The 12,349-nt window shown below is 40.5% G+C and overlaps 1 non-coding gene across 1 annotated transcript; it reads left to right on the top strand.

Moving 5' to 3' along the window:
* The first annotated feature begins 7,986 nt into the window (after positions 1 to 7,986).
* On the top strand, positions 7,987 to 8,100 carry LOC140310690 (U5 spliceosomal RNA). Its single transcript, XR_011916737.1, has one exon. It is a non-coding gene; the product is annotated as a U5 spliceosomal RNA (small nuclear RNA).
* Positions 8,101 to 12,349: the final 4,249 nt, after the last annotated feature.

Raw genomic sequence — 12,349 nt, 5'->3', positions numbered from 1 at the left:
AGAAAAAAATTGGACTTTGCAGTAGAAGAAGTTGAAATCCATCTACACATTGATAAATATGAAGGACAAAGCAGTTCCCACTTGCCCATAAGAAAATAAGCTTATTCTCGGATTCCTGATCCTACAGTGTTGCTCTTTCTTCTACTGCAAAATACAATGTTGTTCTTTGTTGAAGTCGATCTAGACATTGATAAATATGAAGGTAAAAGCAGTTTTAACTTGGTTTGAGTGAATGAATTCATTTTATACATAAAATCCGAAATCGTGCAGAACTCATGAAAATAAGCTTATTCTCGGATTCCTAAAACTTTTGATTGGCTCTTTCTTTTACTGCAAAGTACAACGTTGTTTTTTTTGTTTAAATCTATCGAGACATTGGTAAATATGAAGGTAAAAGCCGTTTTAACATAGTTTGAGTGAAGGAATTGATTTTATAGATAAAATCCCAAATCATGCAGAACTCCTCAAAAGGGGCGTATGGCTTAATCACAAGTGTGGTTCTTTCTCATTCAGGGTAGTATGAGGAAGTTTATGCTTGAAATATATGTAGAAATGGGTACATATGAAGGACAAAGCAGTGTTAACTTAGTTTGAGTGAAGGAATTCATTTTATACATAAAATCCCAAATCATGCAGAACGTATGAAAAGAAGCTTATTCTTGGATTCCTGATCCTTCAGTTTTGCTCTTTCTTCTACTGCAAAATACAATGTTGTTCTTTGTTGAAGTCGATCTAGACATTGATAAATATGAAGGAAAAAGCAGTTTTAACTTGGTTTGAGTGAATGAATTCATTTTATACATAAAATCCGAAATCGTGCAGAACTCATGAAAATAAGCTTATTCTCGGATTCCTAAAACTTTTGATTTGCTCTTTCTTTTATTGCAAAGTACAACGTTGTTTTTTTGTTTAAATCTATCGAGACATTGATAAATATGAAGGTAAAAGCCGTTTTAACATAGTTTGAGTGAAGGAATTGATTTTATAGATAAAATCCCAAATCATGCAGAACTCCTCAAAAGGGGCGTATGGCTTAATCACAAGTGTGGTTCTTTCTCATTCAGGGTAGTATGAGGAAGTTTATGCTTGAAATATATGTAGAAATGGGTACATATGAAGGACAAAGCAGTGTTAACTTAGTTTGAGTGAAGGAATTCATTTTATACATAAAATCCCAAATCATGCAGAACGTATGAAAAGAAGCTTATTCTTGGATTCCTGATCCTTCAGTTTTGCTCTTTCTTCTACTGCAAAATACAATGTTGTTCTTTGTTGAAGTCGATCTAGACATTGATAAATATGAAGGAAAAAGCAGTTTTAACTTGGTTTGAGTGAATGAATTCATTTTATACATAAAATCCGAAATCGTGCAGAACTCATGAAAATAAGCTTATTCTCGGATTCCTAAAACTTTTGATTTGCTCTTTCTTTTATTGCAAAGTACAACGTTATTTTTTTGTTTAAATCTATCGAGACATTGATACATATGAAGGTAAAAGCCGTTTTAACATAGTTTGAGTGAAGGAATTAATTTTATAGATAAAATCCCAAATCATGCAGAACTCCTCAAAAGGGAGGTATGGCTTAATCACAAGTGTGGCTCTTTCTCATTCGGGGTAATATGAGGAAGTTTATGCTTGAAATATATGTAGAAATGGGTACATATGAAGGACAAAGCAGTGTTAACTTAGTTTGCGTGAAGAAATATACATAAAATCCGAAATCGTGCAGAACTCATGAAAATAAGCTTATTCTCGGATTCCTAAAACTTTTGATTTGCACTTTCTTTTACTGCAAAGTACAACGTTGTTTTTTGTTGAAATCTATCTAGACATTGATAAATACAAGCCGAAACTCTGCTGCCGCTTTTGATAATTTATGGTTGGGCATTCTTACCTTTTCTTACCCGCTTTTTACAAATTATGATCTTACATTCACACCTACTTGCAGTCGAACACCTTCTCATCCACTTATGATCATGTGCGATTGGGCTTTCGCACCTTTTCTTACCCATTTTTCAGTAATTATGGGTGGACATTCAGACCTTCTTGCAGCCGAAAACCTCCGCTCCTCTTTTGATCATACATTGTCGGGCATTCACACCTTGTCTTACCCGCTTTTTACCAACTTTAGTCGGACTTCTTGCAGCTGAACCACCTCCGCTCCCTGTTTTGATCATATATTGTCTGGCAATAGTACCTTTTCTTACCCGTTTGTGAATAATTATGGCTGGACATTCACACCTTCTTGCAGCCGAACACAACCTCTCCCGCTTTTGATGTTTTATAGTCGGGCATTCTCACCCTTTCTCATCAGCTTTTTGCAGCTTTTCGCTCCCTCTTTTGATGATGTATGGTTAGGCATTCGCACCTTTTCTTACCCATTTTTCAGTAATTATGGGTAGACATTCACACCTTCTTGCAGCTGAACACCTCCTCTCCCGCTTATGATCATGTGCAGTTTGATATTCGAAAATTTTCTTACATGTTTTCTAGCAATTATTGATGGACATTCAGACCGTCTTGCAGCTGAACACCTCCGCTCCCACTTTTGATGGTGTATAGTCGGGCTTTCGAGCCTTTTCTTCCCCGGTTTTTACAAATTATGGTTGGACATTCAGACCTTCTTGCAGCCGAAAACCTCCACTCCCTCTTTTGATCATACATTGTCGGGCATTCGCACCTTTTCTTACCCGCTTTTCACAAACCATGGTCGGACTTTCACACCTTTTAGTAGCCGAACAACTCCGCTCCCACTATTGATTGTGTACAGTCGGGTATTTTAACCTTTTCTTACCCGCTTTTTACCAACTATGGTTGGACATTCACACCTTCTTACAGCAGAACACCTCCGCTCCCTGTTTTGATTATGTATGGTTTGACATTCGCACCTTCTCTCACCCGCCTTTTACTATGGTCGGCCATTCACAGCTTCCTCTCCACCATACTTGTATGGTGGGATATTCACACCCACTTGCATCCGAAGACCTCCGCCCCCACTTTTGTTGATATTTAGTCGGTCATTCGCACCTTACCCGCTTTTGGCAAACTATGGCCTTCTTGCAGCCAAACACCTCTGATCTCGCTTTTGATGATGTAAGGTTGGGCATTCAGACCTTGCTTCACCTGCTTTTCACCAAATATAGTCGGACATTCACACCCACTTGCATTCGAAGACCTCCGCCCCAAATTTTGTTGATATTTAGTCGGACATTCGCACCTTACCCGCTTTTGGCAAACTATGGCCTTCTTGCAGCCAAACACCTCTGATCTCGCTTTTGATGATGTAAGGTTGGGCATTCAGACCTTGCTTCACCTGCTTTTCACCAAATATAGTCGGACATTCACACCCACTTGCATTCGAAGACCTCCGCCCCAAATTTTGTTGATATTTAGTCGGACATTCGCACCTTACCCGCTTTTGGCAAACTATGGCCTTCTTGCAGCCAAACACCTCTGATCTCGCTTTTGATGATGTAAGGTTGGGCATTCAGACCTTGCTTCACCTGCTTTTCACCAAATATAGTCGGACATTCACACCTTCTTGCAGCCGAACACTTCCGCTCCACCTTTTAGTGTTCTATCACACCTTTTTTTCACCGCATTTTATACATTATGGTTGGAAATTTTTAACCACTCTCATCCGAAGACCTCTCCTCCCGCTTTTGTTAATATATTTGAACTTTAGTCGGACATTCAAACCTTCTTGCAGCTGAACCACCTCCGCTCCCTGTTTTGATCATATATGGTCTGGCAATACTACCTTTTCTTACCCGTTTGTGAGTAATTATGGCTGGACATTCACACCTACTTGCAGCCGAACACAACCTCTCTCGCTTTTGATGATGTATGGACTGGCATTCTTACCTTTTCTAACACATTTTTCAGCAATTATGGTCGGAGATTCACACCTACTCACAGCCGAACAACTCCGCTCCCGCATTTGATGGTGTATAGTCGGGCATTCTCACCCTTTCTCATCAGCTTTTTGCAAATTATGATCTGACATTCACACCTACTTGCAGTCGAACAGCTCTGCTCCCGCTTTTGATTATGTATGGTTGGATATTCGAACCTTTTCTTAACTGCTTTTTACAAACTTTGGTTGGACGTTCACACCTTCTTGTAGCCGAACACATGCACTCCTGCTTTTGATGATGTATGGTTGGGCATTCGCACCTTTTTTTTACCCATTTTTCAGGTATTATGGGTGGACATTCACACCTTCTTGCAGCTGAACACCTCCTCTCCCACTTATGATCATGTGTGGTTTGATTTTCGAAAATTTTCTTTCATGTTTTCTAGCAATTATTGATGGACATTTAGACCTTCTTGCAGCTGAACACCACCTCTCCCGATTTTGATTATGTATGGACCGGCATTTTTACCTTTTCTAACACATTTTTCAGCAATTATGGTTTGACATTCACACCTACTCACAGCCGAACAACTCCGCTACCGCATTTGATGGTGTATAGTCGGGCATTCTCACCCTTTCTCATCAGCTTTTTGCAAATTATGATCTGACATTCACACCTACTTCCAGTCGAACAGCTCTGCTCCCGCTTTTGATTATGTTTGGTTAGATATTCGAACCTTTTCTTAACTGCTTTTTACAAACTTTGGTCGGACGTTCACAATATCTTGCAGCCGAACACCTCCGCTTCCGCTTTTGATGGTGTATATTCGGGCATACGAACCTTTTCTTACCCGCTTTTTACAAACCAAGGTCGGACTTTCACACCTTCTCTTAGCTGAACAACTCCGCTCCCTCTTTTGATTGTGTACAGTCGGGTAATTTAACCTTTTCTTACCCGCTTTTTACCATCTATGGTCGGACATTCACACCGTCTTACAGCGGAACACCTCCGCTCCCTCTTTTGATGATGTATGGTTAGGCATTCGCACCTTTTCTTACCCATTTTTCAGTAATTATGGGTAGACATTCACACCTTCTTGCAGCTGAACACCTCCTCTCCCGCTTATGATCATGAGCAGTTTGATATTCGAAAATTTTCTTTCATGTTTTCTAGCAATTATTGATGGACATTCAGACCGTCTTGCAGCTGAACACCTCCGGTCCCACTTTTGATGGTGTATAGTCGGGCTTTCGAGCCTTTTCTTCCCCGGTTTTTACAAATTCTGGTTGGACATTTAGACCTTCTTGCAGCCGAAAACCTCCACTCCCTCTTTTGATCATACATTGTCGGGCATTCGCACCTTTTCTTACCCGCTTTTTACAAACCATGGTCGGACTTTCACACCTTTTAGTAGCCGAACAACTCCGCTCCCGCTATTGATTGTGTACAGTTGGGTATTTTAACCTTTTCTTACCCGCTTTTTACCAACTATGGTTGGACATTCACACCTTCTTACAGCAGAACACCTCCGCTCCCTGTTTTGATTATGTATGGTTTGACATTCGCACCTTCTCTCACCCGCCTTTTACTATGGTCGGCCATTCACAGCTTCCTCTCCACCATACTTGTATGGTGGGATATTCACACCCACTTGCATCCGAAGACCTCCGCCCCCACTTTTGTTGATATTTAGTCGGTCATTCGCACCTTACCCGCTTTTGGCAAACTATGGCCTTCTTGCAGCCAAACACCTCTGATCTCGCTTTTGATGATGTAAGGTTGGGCATTCAGACCTTGCTTCACCTGCTTTTCACCAAATATAGTCGGACATTCACACCTTCTTGCAGCCGAACACTTCCGCTTTTAGTGTTCTATGAGGCATTCACATATTTTTTTTCACCGTATTTTATAGATTATGGTTGAAAATTCTAACCCACTCTCATCCGAAGACCTCTCCTCCCGCTTTTGTTAATATATAGTCGGGCATTCGAACCTTTTCTTACCCGCTTTTTACAAATTATGGTCGAACATTCACACCTACTTGCAGCTGAATACTTCCGCTCCACCTTTTAGGTATGTATGGTTGGCATTTGCACCTCTTTTTATACTGATTGCTGAAGATTAAGTTGTTCTTTCTCAAACTACAATTTTTTTTTAATTGTTGAAACTTGATTTGAAGTGGATAAATAAGGAGGACAAACAGTTTTAAGTCAGGCTGATAGAAGGAATTAATTTTATAGCAAAATCTGTATTTCGTCATATGTCGAGAGATGCTTATTGCTGAAGAAGTTCTTTCTCATTCTACAAAGTACAACGTTGTTTATCGTTGAAACTTGATTAGACATGAATAAATATGAAGGACAAAGCAGTCTTAACTTGGTTTGAGTTAATGAATTCGTTTTATAGGAGAATCCGAATTCGTGCATAACTCATAAAATAGAGCTTATTTTCGGATTCCTGAAGAATGAGTCTGGTTCTTTCTCATAATACAAAGTTTGTTGTTTATTGTTGAAACTTCATCAGAAGTGAAGAAATAAATTAATGCCCATCAACAAATGTGGGATCTAAACTCTAGTGCTTCCTCTAAAATAATTTCCTTTCTCAATTTAGAAATGTGTGTGTGTAAGTCACAACACCCGTGACACCAAAACGGCTTTCTTTTCTCTCTTTTCTCTACACTCTGCACTGTGAGCACACACACCAAATCAGAAAGGCTTTTTTCTCTCTTTTCTACATTATGGACTGTGGGGACACAAAACCGCTCTCTCTTTTTTTTTTTTATCGTGTGCCAGGGCGTTGTCTCACGTATTAGATTGTGCTTAAGATACGAACGGGTTTATCAGTCACATCAGAATCCATACATACTGATCCTCCCGTAATAAAATGGTCGGATCTTATCAAACACACTTTGTTTCTTGTGACAATCAAGTCAGCAAAACAGCGTATACACGTCAAGACACTGAATCAAGTTTGCCACAAGAACTCATAAGTTTGGCAGTATTGCTCCGCCGTCAGCAATCATACATCCATTTTATTTTCGTGAGACATGTGCAAGCACCTGTTCATCTACTGTTCTATCACTATGAATTAGTGATCTATTATCAATAAGGATACTTCTACAACTACTATCAAAGTATGTCCGGACTTCTTATGTTGTCAGTTGCTATATATGAATAAGTGGGTAGCTACTGACAAGCATTAAGCATGTCACACAGCCCAAACATATAACATTTCAGGACACACCACACAGTTAACAACCACAGTGAAGCGTGTCAAAGCCCAAACATGTAACATTCAACAGGACACTTACACAACACATTCAAATCAAACAGTCAGACAACATACAAGAACATATACCCCAGCCGGCATTGCTCCCTGCCTATTTTCGTACAGCACACTATGTGTGCGCACACCTTTATTCACAAACTCTTCAACTTATACTCTTTTACCGAAGCTGCTACAGCTCGATTGGCCGAATACCCTTTGATCCTATTTCGGTGAATTTGACATCTGCCTTACGTATAACAGATTTTTTTTGTTTAGCAGTTTTAATTTAGTTTGAGTGAAGGAATTCATTTTATAGCAAAATCCGAAATCGTGAAGAACTCATGAAAGTAAGCTTATTCTCGGATTCCTGAAACTTTAGATTTGCTCTTTCTTTTACTGCAAAGTACAACGTTGTTTTTTTTGTTTAAATCTTTCTAGACATGGTAAATATTAAGGACAAAGCAGTTTTCACATAGTTTGAGTGAAGGAATTCATTTTATAGATAAAATCCCAAGAGTCTGCTGAGAAAAGAGAGTGAATGCGAAGTAGACTTTAACACGGCTATGGGAGCGAGCCGAGTGTGGGCTAACCAGGAGAATTGCTTGAAAGAAACGCGACACTGAATGAGCGATCAGAACAAAGCCTCAATACGGGATTCTTGTGGTGTTTTTGTTGCTGCCTTGTCTTTTGCACAGAGTAAAAGACAAGGCAGCCATCGAATAGGGCCCGATTGTTCCTAGTTGGTCAGCCGAGGAGCAAGGGGGGGGGGGGAGAAAGCGTCTCAACCAAGCAAAGCTCACCATGGGGAAGGTGGCTATGCCAACAAGCCTGATGCCCTGCTCCCGCAGTGACGGATAATCGTACTCTGGTTTCTCTTCATAACGTACAAGTCTTTCGCCTTTTACTAAAGATTTCTGTGGAGAGCAGCACTAATGAGTTGTTTCTATTTTTGGCAGGCTTTACCTTTGCGGGTGAAGCCCTTTCTGTCTGTGCAAAAGAAATCTTCTTACTGTGCAGAGTGACTTCTCTGAGTAGAGTCGCCTTACTTGTTGCGACTGTGCCGATGTTCGAAGCTGGAGTGCAAAGTTGTTGCTTGAATGGTGCTTGCTGGAGCGTGCGGGAGTGCAAAGTTATACCATTTAAAAGGGCTGAAGAGTGCTCAGTGCAGCGGGTGGGCGACACTCTGGCCACCTTGAAAACCGAGGTTACATCCACTACCAGGGGCAGCCCAAGTTCTGCCGCAAGTGTGGTGAGCATGGGCACCTGGTTGAGGCTTGTACCAAGGTGTTATGTGGGAAGAGCAGAGAAATTGGGCAAACTTTTGGAGAGTGTCCAAATGGCAGGAAATGTAATCTCTGTGGAGAATTAAATCACCTCTTCAGAGATTGCCCTAAATCTTTTGCCAACAAATTAAAGACGGTAAAGCCACAGTCAAGCCAACAAAGAGAAGGACCAAAGGTGGCAGTTGGTGAACAAAGTGAAGAGGTTGACCCAATAAATTCAAACTTCCCGCCAAAAGCTTGGATTGGAAGTGAGGAGCAAAAAGGGGAGGGGCCTGTAGAGGCCTCACCACTCAGTGTTGAAGTCTGTGAGAATTCACAGGCAGAGGGTGGAGCTACGCTAAATGAGGAGGAAGAGCAGACAGGTGAGTCTAGTGAAGATACTCACCTCCCCGAAGGTCAACAGCCAAAGAGGACGGCATCTGAGCCTCTGATTCCCCAGTTGTATCAGAGAAGGGGGGAAGGGTTAGGTCCCTTTCAGACAGTTCTTCAGTGGAAGAACCTAGAGTCTTCCCCTCCGACTCACCAAATGAGGTCTCCTTTTTAACTTCAGCTCTGCAATCAACCCCCAGGGACTCAAAGTTAAATGCAACATTGCGTCAGAGGCCAACACCGAGAGTCCGAAAAGGAAATATAGATCACCCTACTCACTTTTCACCTAAAGAAATGAAGGAAGAGCTAGTTTCCCAAGAAATAACCTGTGTGTAATTTGTTTTGATAACTTAGAAAAACGAAAATGACATACCTACTTTCCTTTATGCTTTTAATGGTTCTCACCTTCTCAACACTAAATGTGAGAAGTGTGAAATCAAAGACAAGAGCCCAGAGTATTTTATCCTTCTTAGACTCCATAAAATCAGATGTGTTTTTAATACAAGAATGTGGACTACCTTTTTTAAAAAACCATAGACAATGGGAGGAAATGTGGCCCCATTTATCGATATGGAGTGGCTCAAATCAAAATAAAAATGATGGTGTGGCCATTCTAATTAAAAATCCGCATGTTCTGGTGAAAGGTAGCACAGTGGTGAGAGACGGACGGGCACTTTTAGCACACTTGAATTTTATGGGGCAAGACTTTAACCTCTTAAATATTTATGGTTTCAATGGAAAAAATGAAAGGTATGACCTTTTAGAAGATATACAGCTTTACATGCTAGGGCAAGTACCTTTAGTTGTAGGAGGGGATTTTAACTGTATCTTGAGCAGGAAAGATAGAAAAAGAGCAGGGGTAGATTTTAAAGTGGATAAGACTTCGATTTTACTTCAGGGCATATGCAGGGATTTTAAGCTTACTGACTGTTTTAAAACCATGCATCCCAGAGAGGAGGGCTTCACCTGGTTTAGTCATGATGGCACCAGAGCCTCTCGCATTGATTATTTCTTTACTAGAGATTGCCCACCCACTGATGTTAGATTAACCCCTGTTTTCTTTTCAGACCACCTTATGCTCTCCTGCACCCTTTCACCCCCTTCTGGTGTGACGGTAGGAAGTGGTCTGTGGAAACTCAACTGTTCCCTGTTGGAGGATGAAATCATAGTCAGTCAGTACAGGGAATGTTATAAAGAGTGGCAGACCCTTCAAGACCTCTACGAAACACATGCACAATGGTGGGAAATGGTGAAGGAAACGACCCAGACTTTTTTTAAACAGCAAGGTAAACGTAAAAAAAGGAAAGAGAATAGATGTATGATGGGACTACATAAACGCTTACAGCGCTACTTTAAACTAAATCAGTGTGGCATAGACTATAAAGAAGAAATCAAAGATGTCAAAAAGGAAATGTCAGTTTTAGCAGAAATAAAGAGTAAAGGAATTTTTGTAAGAAGCAGGGAGCAGGAAATTGAGGAAGGTGAAAAAGAAAGAAAGTTATAAATAAAAAGGAGTGTATTCAAAATCTAAAAAGAGAAGATGGGTTTTTAACAAAATCCACACAAGAGATGATTGAAACTGTACATACCTTTTATAGTAACATGTACAAAGAGAAACCAGTGCACTTGGAAACATCGGCAGAAATCTTAAAATTCGTTGACAAAACCGTAAAAGAGAATGCACACTTGACACAGAATTTTACTGCTTTAGAGTTAAAAAAATGCCTAACAGGTTTTAAGAGAAGTCGAGCTCCGGGTTTAGACGGGCTTCCTGCAGAATTCTATCTGACCTATTGGGACCTTTTATCATCAGACATTTTAGATGTTTTTAAAGATTTTGAAAAACTCGACCGACTGCCTGACAGTTTTAGAGTGGGAATAGTGACTCTACTTTATAAAAAAAATGATAAGACTGACCTAAAGAATTGGAGGCCCATCACACTTTTAAACTTTGACTGTAAACTTTTTAGCAAGGTTTTAGCGACACGGATGTCCTCTGTTTTAGAGGAGGTAATTCACCCAGACCAAGCTTGTGCCATCTCAGGGAGACAACTCACCGACAGCCTCGTACTGATTCGAGACATCATTGATTACGCTAGAGACAGAAACACCCGGCTTGTCATCTTAAATTTAGACTTTGAAAAAGCATTTGATCGGGTCTCGCATCAATATCTCTTTCAGGTGTTGCAGCCATCGAAAAGGGCCCGATTGTTCCTACTTGGTGAGCTTTGCTTGGTTGAGACGCTTGCCCCCCCACCCCCCTGCTCCTCGGCTGACCAAGTAGAAACAATCTATTCGATGGCTGCCTTGTCTTTTACTCTGTGCAAAAGACAAGGCAGCCACAAACACCACGGGAACACCGTATTGAGGCTTTGTTCTGACCACTCATTCGGTGTCGCGTTTCTTTCAAGCAATTCTCCCAGTTAGCCCGCACTCGGCTCGCTCCCAGAGCCGTGTTAAAGTCCACTTCGCATTCACTCTCTTTTCTCTGCAGACTCTTGGGATTTTATCTATAAAATGAATTCCTTCACTCAAACTATGTTAAAACTGCTTTGTCGTTCATATTTACCATGTCTAGAAAGATTTAAACAAAATAAACAACGTTGTACTTTGCAGTAAAAGAAAGAGCAAATCTAAAGTTTCAGGAATCCGAGAATAAGCTTACTTTCATGAGTGCTTCACGATTTCGGATTTTGCTATAAAATGAATTCCTTCACTCAAACTAAATTAAAACTGCTAAACCGCTAATCTGTTACATGTAAGGCAGATGTCAAATTCACCGAAATAGGATCTAAGGGTATTCGGCCAATCGAGCTGTAGCAGCTTCGGTAAAAGAGTATAAGTTGAAGAGTTTGTGAATAAAGGTGTGCGCACACATAGTGAGCTGTAGGAAAATAGGCAGGGAGCAATGCCGGCTGGGGTATATGTTCTTGTATGTTGTCTGACTGTTTGATTTGAATCTGTTGTGTAAGTGTCCTGTTGAATGTTTGGGCTTTGACACTTCACTGTGGTTGTTAACTGTGTGGTGTGTCCTGAAATGTTATATGTTTGGGCTGTGTGACATGCTTAATGCTTGTCAGTAGCTACCCACTTATTCATATATAGCAACTGACAACATAAGAAGTCTGGACATACTTTGATAGTAGTTGTAGAAGTATCCTTATTGATAATAGATAAACTAATTCATAGTGATAGAACAGTAGATGAACAGGTGCCTGCACGTCTCACGAAAATAAAATGGGTGTATGATTGCTGACGGCAGAGCAATACTGCCAAACTTACCCATTCGTATCTTAAGCATAATCTAATACGTGAGACAACGCCCTGGCACACAATCAAAAAAAAAAAGAGAGAGCGGTTTTGTGTCCCCACAGTCCATAATGTAGAAAAGAGAGAAAAAAGCCTTTCTGATTTGGTGTGTGTGCTCATAGTGCAGAGTGTAGAGAAAAGAGAGAAAAGAAAGCCGTTTTGGTGTCACGGGTGTTGTGACTTACACACACACATTTCTGAATTGAGAAAATAAATTATTTTAGAGGAAGCAGTAGAGTTTAGATCCCACATTTGTTGATAG

The sequence above is a fragment of the Leuresthes tenuis genome, unplaced genomic scaffold (genome assembly GCF_036924035.1).
Source record: "Leuresthes tenuis unplaced genomic scaffold, fLeuTen1.0.hap1 SCAF_6, whole genome shotgun sequence".
In the NCBI taxonomy this organism is placed as follows: Eukaryota; Metazoa; Chordata; class Actinopteri; order Atheriniformes; family Atherinopsidae; genus Leuresthes; species Leuresthes tenuis.
This window is presented reverse-complemented; position numbering and strand designations above follow the sequence as displayed.